This window comes from Hibiscus syriacus, unplaced genomic scaffold, assembly GCF_006381635.1.
Source record: "Hibiscus syriacus cultivar Baekdansim isolate YM2019G1 unplaced genomic scaffold, ASM638163v2 tig00109945_pilon, whole genome shotgun sequence".
Classification (NCBI taxonomy): Eukaryota; Viridiplantae; Streptophyta; class Magnoliopsida; order Malvales; family Malvaceae; genus Hibiscus; species Hibiscus syriacus.
Window position 1 is genome coordinate 246,935 of NW_024062535.1, and position 18,037 is coordinate 264,971.

Below are 18,037 nucleotides of genomic sequence, written 5' to 3' on the forward strand. Positions count from 1 at the left end.
TATAGTAGCCCTCAACATAATATCGATTAGGTAACCCATCTCCACAATTAGTCAATGCATCTTCTTAAACTAATATTCAGTATCAGCGGGGTCAGATCTGGTTTTACCCACAAATATAATCATCCCAATTGCTAACAACTCAGTTGAAATGGGTTTCCTAGCAATCTCATCTTGAAGTAGGTAGCAAATTAAATCCTGATTTGTAGCAGTATTATCAATACCAATAATCTCACCATACTAAGATTCTCATGAATCATCATCATGTCTCTGATGTGCGGGTGGGTTTTAATTCACCGACATGTTAAACTCCAGTGTGATTCGTAGGTTGTACATCTCTTTTAGTCTCATTAACCTCATTTCAATTTTGGTTCTAACCCGTTGTGGGTGGAGGGTTAATCTCACCGGAGTTGTATGACATTTACCTTAACTGGTTGCTAAACGAGAACTATTAGATGTGTCACAAAGAGCTATCTACAAAATACAACACCTAAGAGTAGAGTTGGTACTTGGATTTCTAATTTAAAATAGTTATTTATCTTTTCAAAAATATGAAAAAGAAGAAAAATAATTTTTTTCTGAAAATTCTCATTTTTACCCAAAAAGATTTATATGCATGCCAAAATAATTTTTGGTTATAAATCTATGGTTGAGCTTCATAGCCTTAGGGTTGAACCAGACTCTTATGCCTTTGAATGTAAACCCCATTTACCTAACCTAGAAGGAATAGGTTGGATCCATAAGGACTATTAATTTGTTTACCCAAAATTTACCCATATGTGTTTTAACAAAACTTTGAACTTACACCTTACGTTATTGATTTCAAAGCTTAAGAAAACAAATTAATTCAGTTAATAAATTAAACCAAAAACAAACACATGACAATCAAATTTCAAAGTCCAATGTCCAAAAATAAATATAAATAATAATAGTTCCCAAATAAAAATATTAATGAAACCCAAAATAATAAACTTGAGTAAAAAATTCTCATTCTTTGATTAATAATAAAATCCGAATACAATCTCCAAGTATCGGTTCATCTAAACTCGACAATCTGAAAGAGAAGCTAGAAGAGTGTAATTTATTAAGCTTAGTACGTCTCTAAAGTGCAACAATTCACAAATCATATTATAATATGAATCAACCAATAACAATCATAGCTATGATTCAAACAATGATAAACATAATTTATATGTTATGCAAATGACTATGCACCCATACGCCTGTCACACTATCCGAAGAGTAGGCTCCCCAGAACCACTCTAACTACAATCACACAATCTCAAGTGGGGTCTACCACAAAGGTAGAGGCCAAGGAATCCGAAGTGACATTTACCTCGTCGAGTAAATGCACTGAACTTCCCCTATCAAACACATTCCAATATGACAAGGTAAAATAACATGAATATATGATTTTTTATCAGATCCAAATGTAAAAATATTTACATAATTTCAAAGTATGAATGTTTAGGATAATATGAATCTGATAAATATGGCATGTCACATATTTTGTTTTGAATTGCATCAAATACAATAATATCACAAAATCATCATGATCCAAAACAACTTCCAATCAATATGCTTATCTAATTTAGATTTAACACAACAATACCGAAAAAATAATCATGCTTCAAATCAATTTAACGAAATCAAACAATTATCATAGGAAAGGTTTAGCATTGTCTAAAGACGCACATCGAAAAATAGCTAATGAATATAATAACTTTTTCATGATCAATCCTAATAGTGGATCAACGAGAATCAATGTGGTAAAAATGGGTCAATTTGAAATTAACGAGTAATGGCGGATGAGGTGATAAATCTATTTCTGAGTTAAAGTCTCCTGTAAAAATTGCGTTGATCGGTTTAATAACCCAATACACCAATTTTCATGATAATGTAGAAATTATTACGATACCAGAACAATTTTCGGTTCAAATCAAGAGAACATGGTCGTGGGTTTTTTATTTGAATAAAGGATTGTTGGTTTAGGGAGAGGGTTGTCGGTGACCAAGCCTTAATGGAAGCTTCAACTAGAGGAAACAATGGCACACATGACCTCCCTTAGTGAAATAGGTGACCTCGATTTCGACTGAAAATAATAAAGAGCAACCCCAATTTTATCGATTCAGCCACTCCCACATGAACCCCAACCAACAAACGGCCATGAGAAATTATGAACAACCCCGACAACCTCGTTTCGGTGTGAATACGATGACCTAATAAAGAACAGTGAATCGAAAAAGAAAGAAAAATAATTACAGGCGGCACATAAGGAAAATAAGAAAAGAAAAAAGTAGCATGTGGGTGCAATTAATTGTGAAATAAAAAAACTAAGGATTTTGTTTCAGAAAAGAATTGGGTTTTAATTTGGTATTCAAATCCTTAAAATCAAGTTAGGGATTCAAATATAAATTTTCATATTTTAGGGGTTTTAATTTAGGAACATTTGGGGTGTACAAGGCCTTAGGTTTTATTGTCTTGGAATCAAAGGTGGCATTATAGGTGGCAGTGTTGTCGGCATTGTTGTTGGAAATGTTCCAGAATTAATACATTGTCCTGCATCTTTTGTTTAAACATCCAGAGTGGGTGTCTCAATATCCACTTCCAATTCCTTGTCTTTATATTCATCTCCATGCATCTCATCATCTTTGTTCTTAGATTAATCAGCCAGCTTCCCAATATGGAGGTCACTTTGTGTAGTGATGACCTTGCAATGTTCATTTCATTGGCCTTTCTCATTTGCCTTTAGAACTTCGTTGTCACTAGGCAGTGTTCCTTATGATCTATTGCTTATAACATTTACTAGTTGTCTCATTTGATTCTCCAAAGCTCTTAGAGATGTTTTATGGAATTGCATAACGAATTCATTCCTTTAGATATATTCTTTTAGTAAAGTTTCAAGAGAATTTGAGGTTTAAACTTGGCTGGAATATTGTCCTTGGTAATTCTATTAGTTGTGATGTTGTTATGGTTACACTGTTTGATGTTTTGACTGATGTTGGGGCATAATCTGCTACTAATTGTATTATTGATGTGGTTGATAGTGTTGCTACATACTCTCAAAGTTTGATTAGAATGTCATATTAGGATTTTCCACGTTTTGGCTTATCTAAGACACATTAGGGTGATTACGATAATTGGAATTGTAAGTATTCCCATATGCATTGGTATTGGCATTCGTATTGTAATTTCTCATGAAGTACACTGATTTGGGATTTTGTAGGCATTTCTCAAAATTATGATTCTCTCCATAATAAAAGCAAGATTTAATTGTTTAGCCTTCACCTCATACATTCCTCTATGCTTTTGCATCTTCTTGATCATTTCAGTCAATGTTGCTATATGTGTGGCCATCATGATGATAGTATCATCATCTATTACCGTAGCATTGTATCTGTCAAACATATTCCTTGTATTGGGATTTTGATAATAATTAGTGGATATCCTTTCAAGGATGTCATATGATTTATTATAGCTTTTATCCAACAATGCTCTATAAGCATAAGCATCTTCAATCATTCATGTCTACATGTTCAATCCATTGTAAAAATATTTCCATTTGTGTTCAATGCTAGAAACCATGCATCGGGCATTTGCATAGAAAATCCTTTAATCGCTCTCAAGCTTCATATAAGTTTTTATCCTCCATTTGCTTGAATAATGTGAGATCATTCCTCAACTTAGTGTTCATGTTGGAAGGGTTGAAACGCAAAGAAAACCTTTGTGCCAATCCATTCCCCGATGTTATAACACCATGTGGTAATGAATTGAGCCATGCTTTTGCTTTATCACATGGTGAGTAAGGAAATAACTTCAACTTTAATGCTTCCTTGGGCACTCCTTGCTGTATGAAAGAGTCACACATTTCTATGAATGTTCTACGGTGTGCTATAGGATCTTCGCTAAATGAATTGCTATACTGCCCCATTGACTGCATCATTTGGAATATCACAAACTTCAGCTCAAAATGGGCAACATGGATGGCAGGTCTCATGATGCAAGGATTTAGATCATCCATAGTAGGCACAACGTGATCTCATATTGGCCTATCGCGATCATCGATGTTGTAGACATTTGGTGGATGAATTTCCATTTCCAACTAGTAATTCTTCCTCACCATGTTGTAATAGTGGCAAATCATTCTTACCATCACCCACATTCATGTTTTCTTGATTATGATCTCGAATAGACTCTAAGTCTTGATTATCTTGGTTGGTCATGCACAACAAATAAAAAAGAAAAATAAAGAAAGTACCTACAAACTGAAAATATCAAAGTTAATGAAAATAATAAATAAAACAACTATAATGCAATATCATTGCTCTCCGAAAATGGTGCCAAAAACTTGATTCTATGATAAATGCTACAGTAATTATACAAGTATACTTATCGTATTCAAGTAGTCAAGTGGATGCTACAAGAGTATCGGATGCCAAACCCACAGAGAGAATGTGAGAAAATAGTTGAATTCAAGAGTATTAAGAGATGTATGGATAAAATAGTAAAACAACGAGAAGGTAGCAAAGTAATAAAATCAATATGAGAGTGTTAGGCAGTGCAGCAACATTCAAGAGAGCAATAGATCAAAGGATTAGAAAATGTGGTTGTCATTTGGAAGCTTCTATTATGGTAATGTTGGTGCAATTGTATTCATACGACTTGCAAAGATTAACTCTACTTAACTACTTATAACCAATTTTTGCCAATCCAAGCAATTAAATAGCTAACAATGTGATGATTATTGACAGTACACATTTCCATATGCTAACTTACTTTCGCAATCTCAACACTACGAGAAGGTAGTATGCAAAATCAAATTATCAAAGTCACATAAATAAAGATAAACTCATTTCTAAACATTTAATATAAAATCTACAACACATGAAAACAAAACATAAGCAATAACCACAATAAAAACACTTCATCGAACACCTTAAGTTCAAAACCAAACAACATCCAAAATAAAGAAATATTCTAAATCATTAACCATCACTTCCCTCATCCAAACAAAGGAAAGAAAACTAAAATAGAACTTAACTTGATAGTGGCTGCTACACTGCAGTGTTCTCAAAACTGATGCTACATGTCATGGTGTGTGGTTTAGGCTACTATGGCTTGAGGATAATTTGGTGAAGAAGAAAATTGAAGAAGAAGAAGAAGAAGAAGGAAAATCATAATGCCAAATGTGTGATCTTCACCCTCTATTTATAGGCTGAGTAGGTCAAAGCTCCAGCCAATAGAATTGGTACTCCAATTTCAAGATATTTTAGCCATTTGAGAACTGTCCTGGTAGTTGTCGTAATTCTAGAAAATTCTATAATCACCTGATGACACAACAATTGATGTTAGTTCTACACATCGATTTGGCATAACATTGCTTCATAGAATCATCTACAACATAGAGCATTGACACAACATCAGTGTACCATATTTCAGCATAAACAAAAAAAATAGTCCAAATTCCATCAATTACTTCCATAATGCAAATGATGCAAAATATGGCAAAATAAACCTAAAACATTCCTAATGTGATCCTAATCATGCTAAAGTTCAAGCTTAACCTAGGTAACAAGATCCTAAATCATGACTCTTTTGGAAAGTTATTAGTGGTGCAATCCGAACAAATGAGAGAACATGGCTCATCGGTTTTCATAAATCAATTGGCATAACCACTCTCGTTCAAGATGAGCTTTGGGGTATTTACATCAGTTTACATGTGGCATGGAATCACGGTATTGAACTGTTTCAGGTTTAATCGGATAATCTAAAGGCTATACAACTTCAACAAGCCAAATGCAGGGTTGTGATTTGCTTCCTCCTGTGCGAGCCATTTCATAGCTTTGCAGCCATAGGTGGTGTATTGATTTTTTTTTTGGTCTACCGTGAACGAAATATGGTTGCCAATTAAATGAAAAAACATGCTCTTCCTCGTAATTACATGATACACAACTTCTCTACTGCCCTAGAGTGAATTCCTCCTTTGGTTGACAAGAATATTGATCTAATTGTATAAGGCCCTATACCCCTTTCTTATTTAAACAGATATATTAAATATATATTCAGCTGTTGATATTTGAAAGAAAAAAATATAATAATATTAAATATCAAATTAAAAATAAAAATGTATATTTTTAAATTTTAAAAAGAATAGACTTATAGAAAGAATTTAAATTAATTATTTATAAATATAAACTTATTTAAATAATTTTAAAATTAATATTTTGAGTCAAATTGAGTTTTTATCAAATATTAACCTATTAATTCATGCATAGGCTCAACAAAAATCTAATTAAATCTCACTATGCCTCTGATCTCACCTGAGCAGTGCTACTCCACATTGTAGTCAATAATTCTAACCTAAGAACTTGCTCTTAAATAAACCGTCTGATCCTACATCTGCTTAAATTTCACGCAAGAATATTAACCGCTTCTCTTCACTGTATAAAAAATCTCTCATCATCTCAATTTTATTATTATTTTATTTGCAAAATTATCTTATGAGTATTATATTTTTTTATAAATATAATATGAATATAAGGTAGTATCTGTTCAATAATTATAAGTATTTAATATTGAGCACTCATATTTTGGTATATGTATTGTTCGAATTTGAGACCTTAAGAGATAATGGCAAGTCACTTGATCATTAGAAGCTCAAAAGATAATAACAAATCCCTAAATCATTGAGGTCGTTTGGCTCGTGCTATATTATGAGTATTAATTGTAGAGATTTGCTAATTGGTTGAGGGATAAAAAAATGTTTATGTTATATTACGTTGTGTGAGTTTGAATATGAATGTTTCTCTTAGAAATGTAATATTTTTCTACCTAATAAAAATTTTAAACCATTTATGTAATTTATCTTAATTTTATTATATTTTACGTGTATTTTAATCTTAATTCTTAAAATTTTATAAATTAGAAATTAGAAATTTATAATTAAATTTTTTTATTAAGTAGAAAAATATTATATTTTTAAGACAGATTTGAATTCAAACTATTTAATAATATTTTTTAAATAAAAATATTATATTTGTAAGACAAACATTCAGATTCAATCTCACACAATGTAATTTAACAAACATTTTTTACCCCTCAACCAAATAATAAATCTCTACAATTTAAACTTTAATGTAACACTCTTAACTCCTAAATGTGTACTATTACTAGTTAAAGATGTCATATCAATTATTCAAATCATTCCTTATCCCAAAATGGGTAAAATTTTGATTCCTTAAAATTTTATAAATTTTAACATTTATTATAAAATAATTAATCAGAGAAAATCAAAATATAATATTTCGACTTATATTTAAATTTGGGTTTCAAGCATTAACAGACAGTTCTGCTCTATTTCATATAATAGATAGATTGTCTAAAAACTGTCTGGTTTTAAAAAATATCAGTAAATTAATATTTCAAACATAGTTGAATATCATAATAATATTTATTCATACTATTAACCATATTTAATACCAACTATATTAATACCAACTATATTAATAATTTGCAAACATTTCTTACTTATATACATGTCAGGTAGAAAATTTAGAACATAATAGGATGTCATCACTGTTACCTGAAAATATTCCTTGGTGATTGATGTCATGTTCTGTTCCTTATCCATAGCGCTTTCTTTTACCTACGCGTGAAAATCACCACACACAAAGTATACACTTAGTGAGACAATCATAGAAAATATTCAAGGCAATGCAACACATAAATGTAATCAGTAATAATATTCAATGAATTATAATCACTTTACATGTAATCTCAATCATGCTACTAATAATAACATAATATGATCCACATATAAAATTTCATACCAAAATACTTGACATTTATTCCATAAGATTATAAGCTTATTCACATGTATATCAATTATTAACCAATAAACCATAGCCCATTTTAAATCTTGAGGACCCTGGGTATACGAGTCAAATATGCAACAAACTGCTTGCATATAAGGTTGTGCCCACCATATGCATTAAGTGTCCTTACACACTACAGTGCTATCCCGAGTATGACACATAAGGTCGTGTCCACCACCTGCAATAAGTGTCCTTACATACTATAGTTCTATCCCGAGTATACAGCCTACTGCTGGACTCTATGGCATGCCAACTATACCCTGTCCCTCAATGACTTACTTGGGCATATAGTCTTTTTTTTTATTTCCATCCATGGCAATGTATATTAGTATCATTTAACATTTGGGCAATTCATACCCTAAAAACATTCATGGTATAACATCATATATATTCATCATAAACATCATATATAATAACCAGTGATCAATGCATTTTATATTCAACCTTTGACATATTTAGAATATGCCAATCATATGATAAATGGCATAAATATCATGCCAATACGAACAAGGTAGACTCATCGTGAGTCTTCCTAATGATGTATAAAACATCCATGTATAATGTCATGCATGCAATGCACTCACATTGACACTTTAAATACAAGTCAAAATATAAGCCTCACTAAGCTTTAACTTGATCCTTTGCTTCCCTTTTAGTTAGATTATAAAATTTAACACAATTTCCTATCCTGGCAGTTTGCACTACCTTTAAAGAAATATTATTTTATATTAATTTACTCACTCAAAAATTATTTTGTTATACCAATGGAAACTATAATCGATACAAATCTAACCATATAAGTAACTTCTTTTGATTCAATTTGTACAATTGATAGTGAATTTTCAAATTTGACTTACATAAGATATTTTTTAGCAGAATCTGCAGCCTTGTTTTCTGACCTATCCTCAATTAAAAGTTCATATCTTTTTTTATACTCCTCGAAATCAGTAGCAATTTATTTTACACAAAACTAGAGTGGTATAAAAATCCAACAATATAAAAATTATTCTCTAATAATTTCTGTATAATTTACGATGATTTTCTAAACTAACTATCCATAACATAAATTTCTAGGCAGATTTCACCAATTTGCATTTTCAGGTTGTTCACTAATTCTATTAGCTCACCAAATGCACATATATGCATGAATCACAAATAACATAACATTTAGGAGTCACTCCTTACCATAGTAACTCATTTATTGACTCACAGATGCCAATGTTTGGTCGATAACATAAGTACAAATTAAATATGCGCCCACTTGGTGTCCTTAGCTTGCAACCTTCTTTAGAAATTCACATTCCATCCTTAAGTTTCTCCTTAGATTTAATATTTTTTTATCTTGATTTCAATCATAATCTAAATGAACACCGTTTACAAAACATATACAATTTAAACCACATGTTAGAATCTTACTAACATAGGAACACATTAGAAAATAAATTCATAAAAATCTTCTGATTCTCATTCGATACAATTCCATATCAACACATAAATGTTAACCTTAACACTTCTAATTGACCATTCAAGTTCCTTTTTTATCCAAATTTATCCAAACTTCACATAAAATTTTCACTTTATTTCCCAACTTTTCCATATTTTGATTTGATCCTCAACTTCTACCAACTTTCTAAGAAGGCCCAATTTCACACTATAACTTTAACTTCAAGCATAGACCATCAACTTTTGAAAAATTACACATTAATCCTATAATTTTCTATAATTATTAAATAGGCCCTCCAACTTTAAAAAAATTAAATATTGGTCCAAAAAACATTCTAAAGCTTGTAGAACCTTCCAAACATCATTTCTAAGCTTAAGAAAAATTTTCCATAATTTTTCTCCAATTTCTTCTCAAGGTCGTATATATAGTGTTTAGGATTCATGGATTTTCAATTTGTTTCAAGCATGAATTCAACCTCCAAACAACATTTCAAACCTTCAACAATCAAATCCATAACATAATTTAATCAAACAAACTTCCCCAAAATTAAGGTTTAGGTCGAAACCAATACAAACATTTCTAGGTGATTTTAATCATCAATTAAGCTTGGAAATGATTCTACAACATCAAAACCCTCAAAAACCATCATCAATCCATGAAACTCTAACACGTACATAAACATTAAAATTTGTGAACTTAGCATTCAAGTAAGATTAGCATGCAATAATGGTACCAAATGGTAGAGCTTTTCGAATAGAACAATTTTCTATTTCACATCTTAATCTAAAAACCAAAGGAAATTGTTCAAAATGAAAAATAAATTTTTTCTCCATACCTTGTGAAGTTCATGTCCATGGCTGATTTTGGAGAAGAATTGTCATGAAATTTATAGTTAATTTCATGTACATTTTCCATTTATTAAGCTTAAATGAATTAAAAATTCATTTAATAGGAAATGACAATTTTACCATTAATGAAACTTGATAATTACATCCATACCTTGATACATAATAATTGTAATCTTCCAAAGTTAAAGGTGAACAAATTATTTTACCCTCTACAACTTTACCCATGCACTTTTCTAAAAATTTCAATCTTACCATTTTTCATCCAACGGTCCAAAATGAAAATGGAAATAAATTCTCAAATCCAATGATCTATATCATTTTCCATCATTTTGAAATGTAGAAATAATATTTTTAAGCTTACTTTAATCCTTCAAATTTTTTCAAATTTCTATTCGATCCGATTTACCGAATTTTTACCAAACTTTAACACTTTATAGCTTTTAACACAAAATCCGGATCAAAAATTTGATTCTCACGAAAACGTTATTCTTGGGGTGAACTATTCATTTATTGGATGGAAACACCTAACTTTTGAAAATTACACTTTTGGTCTTTAAACTTTCGATAATTACCTTTTGAGCTATGACCTTTTCCAATCTTTATACTTTGGCCACTAAACTTTCAAATTTTACATTTTGGTCACTAACCAAAATTTTGGGGTGTTACAGGTTGAGGGGTAAAAAATGATTATGTTATATTACGTCGTGTGAGTTTGAATTTGAATGTTTGTCTTAGAAATATAATATTTTTCTACTTGACAAAAAATTAAATTATACATTTCAAATTTTAAAATTTTAAAATTTTAAGAATTAAGATTAAAATACACGAAAAATATAATAAAATTAAGATAAATTACATAAATGGTCATTAATATTAAAGTAAGTTTTTCTTTTCTCTATTGATATTTCAAAAGTAATGATTTAGTCACTGACATTGTTGATTTATAACAAATTGATCATTCGACCATTAAAAATCATTATTGGGATAATAGAATATTGATGTGACACACTAAGTCATTTGACATGGCATTGTTTAACCATGTAGGACAACAATTTAGATTGTTGTTGAATTTTATCTTTAAAGAAGACCCCCAATATTTTAAGGAATCCTAATTTATCCATTTAAAAAATAAACTAACAAAGTTGAATATGACTCTCTGAAGTGTATTTATGTAAGAATTGCAACTACTTTATTTGGTATATCATCAATGTGTAAAATAGGTACATGTATGCATAATTATGATTATAAGACTTGAGAAAAATGGTAACTCATGTCAGAACTGAATAGTTGATTAAGTGGTGACTTATATTAAGCACGAAACTTAGTTGAATCAATAGTGGAATCGAAATTTGACATCGTCACAAATTGAGTTCTCAATTTGAAGTAAAAAGTGGTGACATCCACAACAAAATAGGGCAAGATAGAGAAAACATACCACACGCCAAAATTTTGTGGCTAATTTAAAAAGCTTAGGAATTTTGGTATCTATTTGCAAACTTATAGAAGTATGGGGACTAGGGTCATGATTAACCTAATTTATCTTTAGGGTATTAGAAAACCCACTCTTTCATCTTTTCTTCTTTTTTCCCCCTCTATTGTATAACTGCTAGTTTCTCTCATTCTTTCTCATTTTTGTTATTCATTATTGTTTTCGCAATTTGTCACCAAATTATTTAGTCGGAGTTTCGTAATCCCCCATATCCATCATCCATCGCCTTGATCTAACCTGGGTAAGAGAATGTATTCTGGAATTTTTTAGTAATTTTCGGCCACTGAACATTAACCCACGTGTCATCGTTACGCGTATAGGAGATTTTTTTTTGCAAACTGATTTACGTATTGAATCAGTCTAAACTACTCTAAATTCAAACTGCTGATTGAAACAGTCTTATCGTTGACCATTGACTTTGACCGTGGACTGTTTCTATTGTCTTGCATTACAATGCTTTTCGACATTCTAAGTCCATTTTGGAAGTATTTTTGTCAAATTTTGACCCCAAATCCTCATTTTGAATCATTTATCACTTCGTTACAATTATGTTAAGTAAATTCTGAGATTTTGAACTTATTTTTTATATTATATTCTTAAGGTGAACATGTGTCTCCGCATGACACTCTGATAGATCTAAACCATCCTCATTCAGCTTAGTTTTATTATGCATGTTCGACTCAAGATAAACGCAGGTGTTGTTTAATGAATTAATAATATATTTTTGGTTAGATATATTGTTGTGGTACTCATATAATACTATGTTAATATTAGGTTCCCATTTCTACAGGACCTAGTGCTACCAACCGTGGGAAACATAAGGCTAAACTAGTGTTATTTATCTAATATATGTGTGATCATTTACCCGTATTAAATTATCATTTTCCGTGTTATATTTAGTTGATACATTGTTATTGGATCGTCTGACTGCGAATTTACCTTGTTTATGCTCTTATACTATATGATTATGTCTGTAAGCGTGTTAATATTCTTGTTATATTTATCAATGACATGTTTAATTTTTTTATTATTATATTATTATTTTTAATTCGTATATTGATGTATTTATATCATCTAATCGAGATTCTATATGGAGGTCAATATTCACATCCTATTTTTGTTTGGGGTTTTCTACGGAGGGTTACATCTTCAATACGACTTTGTATTCTATTTTGGGTATCTCTTCGGAGGGTAACGTCCTTATCCTGTTTATCTACAATGAAAGGTAAGATAGTGTATTTTTTTGTTATAATATTCCGATAATAGATAATTGGTTTACTCTTTCCATAGTTTTTAATTTGCATTTTATATCATGTCTGAATTATTCAGATTTGCTATTGATATTTGTTACACTTGGAGGACACATTGATATTCCGATTTCTCTTTTTCAAATTCCTTAGACCTCTAGGGTTTCGACTGATACTTGAAGGGTCGACTAATAATACATTTTTCTATATATCGTATGGATATTTTTAAAGTGTAATTTTATTTTTATTTTTCATTAACTCTCTTTATATATATATTAGGCTTTGTGATGTTATATTTTTATTTGGTTTGGACTTTAATCTCAGTTTGTGTTATTTTTGTGAACTCTTAGTTTTGATTATGAATTTACTATTATTTTGTTGTCGCATGCAATATACTTTGGAACTAATTCGAGATGTGACATTAATCAATAAACTTGAAAAAATAATGACTTTTGTTAATTCAAATTATTATGGTCTTCAAGATTCGATCATAATGTCCATGTCAGATCTAAGGGATTACATTCAATGGTATCAAAGCATGAGTTTAACTCTCAGACTCTGTTACATGTAAACCTTATATTTTTCTGCAAAATAATTTTTACATTCATTAAAAATGTTTTGGGTATAGAAAATATTTTTAAAAATCTATTTTGAGTGTAAATCTTGATAATGACTTAATATTACTTATTTTCAAACATGACATTTATATACGAGCTATTTTGATTCGAGACTCCAGTACATGATTTGACTTTAGTTTCTGTTTATAATTGATCTCATACTTAGTAGATATTATACCACCCCGTAGAGGTCGACGTCCTTTTGTACCACCCCGTAGAGGTGGTAACACTTGAGTCGAACGATTGATACTGATAGAGATCCTCCAATTCTTGAGGTTGAGAATATTTGAAGGGCTTACTCGAGTGTCTGATTCTTCTAATCCGACAGAGCATATGCCTTTCACTAAGGGTAGAACTATGAGTGATATAAAGGATGTTATTGTTGGTCGAACATTTTTACACTCATTTTAGAGATCAGTTGGGATTCAGCTATCGGATATTGTTGTTATTGTTTTGTCAATTATATAATATAATAGAGTGAATTATTTTAAAGGGCTCAGTTAAGCATCCTTATCTGTTGGGGAGTACTAGATTGAGGATACCAAACATCTTCTCAATGAGATATATTATCTTGAGGGACGAAGACTTCAGGCAGTCTTTTCATTGTTGAAAAATAATACCCTGAGTTGGTTAGATTCAGTTAAAATGACTACTCTGATGGATCAACTGACTTATGAGTTTTCTTGGAAGTCTTTTCAAAGTAGATTTATTGGCAGTTAATATTTGAAAGAGTGAAAATAGGAATTCAGGGATCTAAAGAAAGGTGACATGATGAATTAGGACTTTGATTTAGAGTTTTCTTGTCTTAGAAAGTATACCATTATATTGATTTTTATCGAGAAGAAAAATGCTTGTGATTTGATAAGGGTCTTGGTGTTAGGATTCGTAGTAGGATGGCTACTCATCATGAGTGAGACTTTGTTAAGCTCGTTGATTGTGCTAAGACTGTCGAGAGATAAAAGATCTCATTAGAGAACAACATGATCGTAAAAGAAAACAATTAGGTTACAGGGGTCCTTCTAGTTATTTTGCTCATCTTGGTAAGCAATTGAAGGATGACACTTCGAGATTTAACTTTGTGTTTCTTTTACACAATAGGTTGTTCCTACTTTTACTTTCTATAGTAGGCAACATGATGGTGAGTGTCGTAGAAATTTAGGGGTATGTTTTTGGTGTGGTTCTGCTAAGCATTTTCTAAGAAACTATATGTAACTTGCCCTAACATATCATACTCTTACTAATTCTCAGGGATCATCTCAAACATCGATGGGTCATGTTAGAGCATACCTTCATCATCTGGATTTGTATCAGGTTCTTTGAATAGGGATGATCAACCTAGGGTAAAGGTTATATGAGGTCAGAGGTTATACAACATACCCGTGTTTATGCTACGAGATTTCGTAAAGATCTTTATAAGCCAACATCATTACATGTACTTTTACCCTTCATTATGTTCATTAGTTTACATTACTTGATGTTGGGTCTATACATTCTTATGTCGTAAGTTCTGTTGTACACAATTTTGAAATTCATTTTGAGTCAACCATTTGCTCTATCACTGCTCAGTCTATTGCGATTCAACTCTTGGTGGTTGAAAAATTATATCGAAACTATCCTTATGAGCTCTATGGAGATACCTTTTATGGTAAATCTTTTGAAACTTTCTCTAGATGAGTTTGATCTTATTCTTGGTATTGATTGGCTGAAATAGAATCTGGTTAATCTAAACTATGATCATAAAAGAGCAGTTCTAAAGACTTCTGATGATAGGGAAGTTATTTTGATCGGTGAGTGATGGTGTTATCTGTCTAATGTGATATCAGCCTTGGTAGATGAGAAAATTATTTGGAAAAGTGTCGAAGTGTATCTTCCTTATATTCTAGATACAAGGAAGTCTATATCTGGAATTGAATAGATTTGTACTGTGAGAGACTTTCTGGATGTCTTCTCAGAAGAGTTACCTAGTGTACTGTCTGAGAGGGAAGTAGAGTTTAAAATTGAACTATATTCGGGAACTACATTGGTCTCCATGGAACTTTATCACATGACACCTAAAAAATTAAGAGATTTGAAAGTCAGGTTGTATGAGTTGTTGGATCGAGATTTTATTCAGCCTAGTACATCTCCATGGGGAGCTCCAATGGTCTTTGTTAAGAAGAAAAATGGAATGTTATGCTTTGGATAAGTTAACAATTAAATACAAATAACCGTTATTGTGCATCAATGATTTGTTTGATCAGCTTCGAGGTGTAACTGCTTTCTCTAAAATTGTTCTCCGGTCTGGCTATTATCAGTTTAAGGTGAAAGATTCTTATATTTCGAAGAAGGCCTTCTAGACTCAATATGGTCATTATAAGTTATTAATGATGTCATTTGGGTTAACTAATGTCCCTATTACTTTCATGGATAGGATGAATCGAGTGTTCCAAATATATCTAGATCGGTTCATTTTCGTTTTTATTGAGGATATCCTAATTTATTCCAAGTCCGAGGTTGAGCAAGACAAGCACTAAAGGGTTGTTTTGCAGACCTAAAAGAAAAACATATTTATCCAAAGTTCTTAAGTGTGAATTCTAGCTTAGAGGATCAATGTTTTTGGGTCACATTATTTCTTCTAAGTGTATTTATATTGATATGAAAATGATTGAGGATATTCAACTAGAACCATACTTAGATTGTCGTAGATATCGGTAGTTTCCTAGGTTTGATATGTTATTATCATAGGTTTTAGAGGCGTGTTCTATGTTTGTTGCTCATTTGATGAAACTTCTAAGGAAAAATTTGCCTTATGTCGAGAATGAGGCTCAATAATCGAGTTTTGAGTAATTGAAATCGCTTCCAACTCAAGCTCCAATTTTAACCCAACCTAAGTCTGGAAGGATTGTACAGTTTATAATGATTCTTTCTAAACTGGTTTGAGTTCTGTTCTGATTCAAGATAGGAGGGTGATAGCTTATACATCTCATCAGTTGAAGTCGCATAAGTGTAACTATCCTACTAATGACCTGGAGTTAGTTGTAGTGGTTTTTGCATTAAAAATCTAGATGCACTAATTGTATGCTGAAAAGTGATATATCTATATTGATCACAAAAGTCTGAAACATTTGTTGACTTAAAAAGATCTTAATCTGAGACAACACCATTTAGTTAATGTTCCTAAAATATTATGACCTTGAGATTGAGTATCACTTGGGAAGGCCAACGTTGATTCTCATACCTTGAGTCATATAGCGACTACTGATTTAATTATTATGTTTGCTAGCATGAGCTTGTATAATGATGCAACCATATAAGTTGAACTATGAGTTAAACCTACTTTGTCAATTGAGATCGAGTCAAAGTAATCTTTCAATGTATCATTACTTTCGTTGGTAAAAAATAATTCTGCAGAGTTTTGATTCTGAGTACACCTTTAATGAGGATGACAAATTATATTTCTAAGGACGTTATTGTGTTCCAGATGATCATGGGTTGTAGCATGCTATTTTGCAAAAAAAAACTCATGATAGTTCTTATTCTATATATCAGAATCTTAGAGAAAGTTAATATTGGTCTGGTTTAAAAAGATATATTCCTAATTATTTGGCTAAGTGTTTGACCTATCAACAAGTGAAGACTGGGCATAAACTTTTGTTTGGTTTGTTTCAACCCATTCAATTCTAGAGCGGAAATGAGAGCGAGTAATTATAGATTTTGTTAGTTCATTGCCTTTGACGTTGTCTAAGAAGGATTCAGTCTAGTTATTATTTATTGTCTCACTAAGTCTTCCCACTTCATTTTGGTTCAGACTAGTTATACTTTGGATATACTGGCTCGGTTGTACATTTTAAATATTGTTCGCCTTCATGGGGTTCTTTTGTCTATTGTTTCTGATTAAGATCTAAGGTTGAAATTGCAATTCTGAAAAGGTCTTCATGATTCTCTAGGAACCCGATTAAATTTCAATACAGCTTATCACCAGTAGTCGGATGGTTAGTTTGAGCGGGTTATCAAATTATAGATGATATGTTGAGAGGATGTATTAGAATTTCAGGGCAGTTGGGAGTATCACTTGTCGTTGGCTGAGTTTACCTATAATAACATTTATTATACCAATATTCATATGAAACTGTACGATGCCTTGTATGGTCATAGGTGTCGTACTTCGTTATACTGAACTGAGATATATGATAAGAGGATTGTAAGATCCGATTTTATTTAGGAGATCGATGGCACAATTAAGTTGATTCAAGATAGGCTTAAGGTTACTTTTAATAGAAAAAATCTTATTATAACCTGAAGAGATGAGATATTGAGTTTAATGTGTATGATTGAGTCTTTCTAAAAGTATCTCCTTAGAAAAAGGTACTTCGATTTGGACGTAAAGGCAAGATGATGATGAGATTTATTGGACCTTATTAGATTTTGTGCTTAGTTAGACTAGTTGTTTATCAACTTGAGTTACCATCTAAGATTGAGCACATTCACATTGTCTTTAAAGTTTTTATGTTAAGGCACTACAATTCTATCATTTTTGTAGAG

At 31.2% G+C, this 18,037-nt stretch overlaps 1 non-coding gene across 1 annotated transcript; it reads left to right on the forward strand.

Moving 5' to 3' along the window:
* The first annotated feature begins 3,575 nt into the window (after window positions 1–3,575).
* LOC120210964 lies at window positions 3,576–3,682 on the forward strand. Its single transcript, XR_005524547.1, has one exon. It is a non-coding gene; the product is annotated as a small nucleolar RNA R71 (small nucleolar RNA).
* Window positions 3,683–18,037: the final 14,355 nt, after the last annotated feature.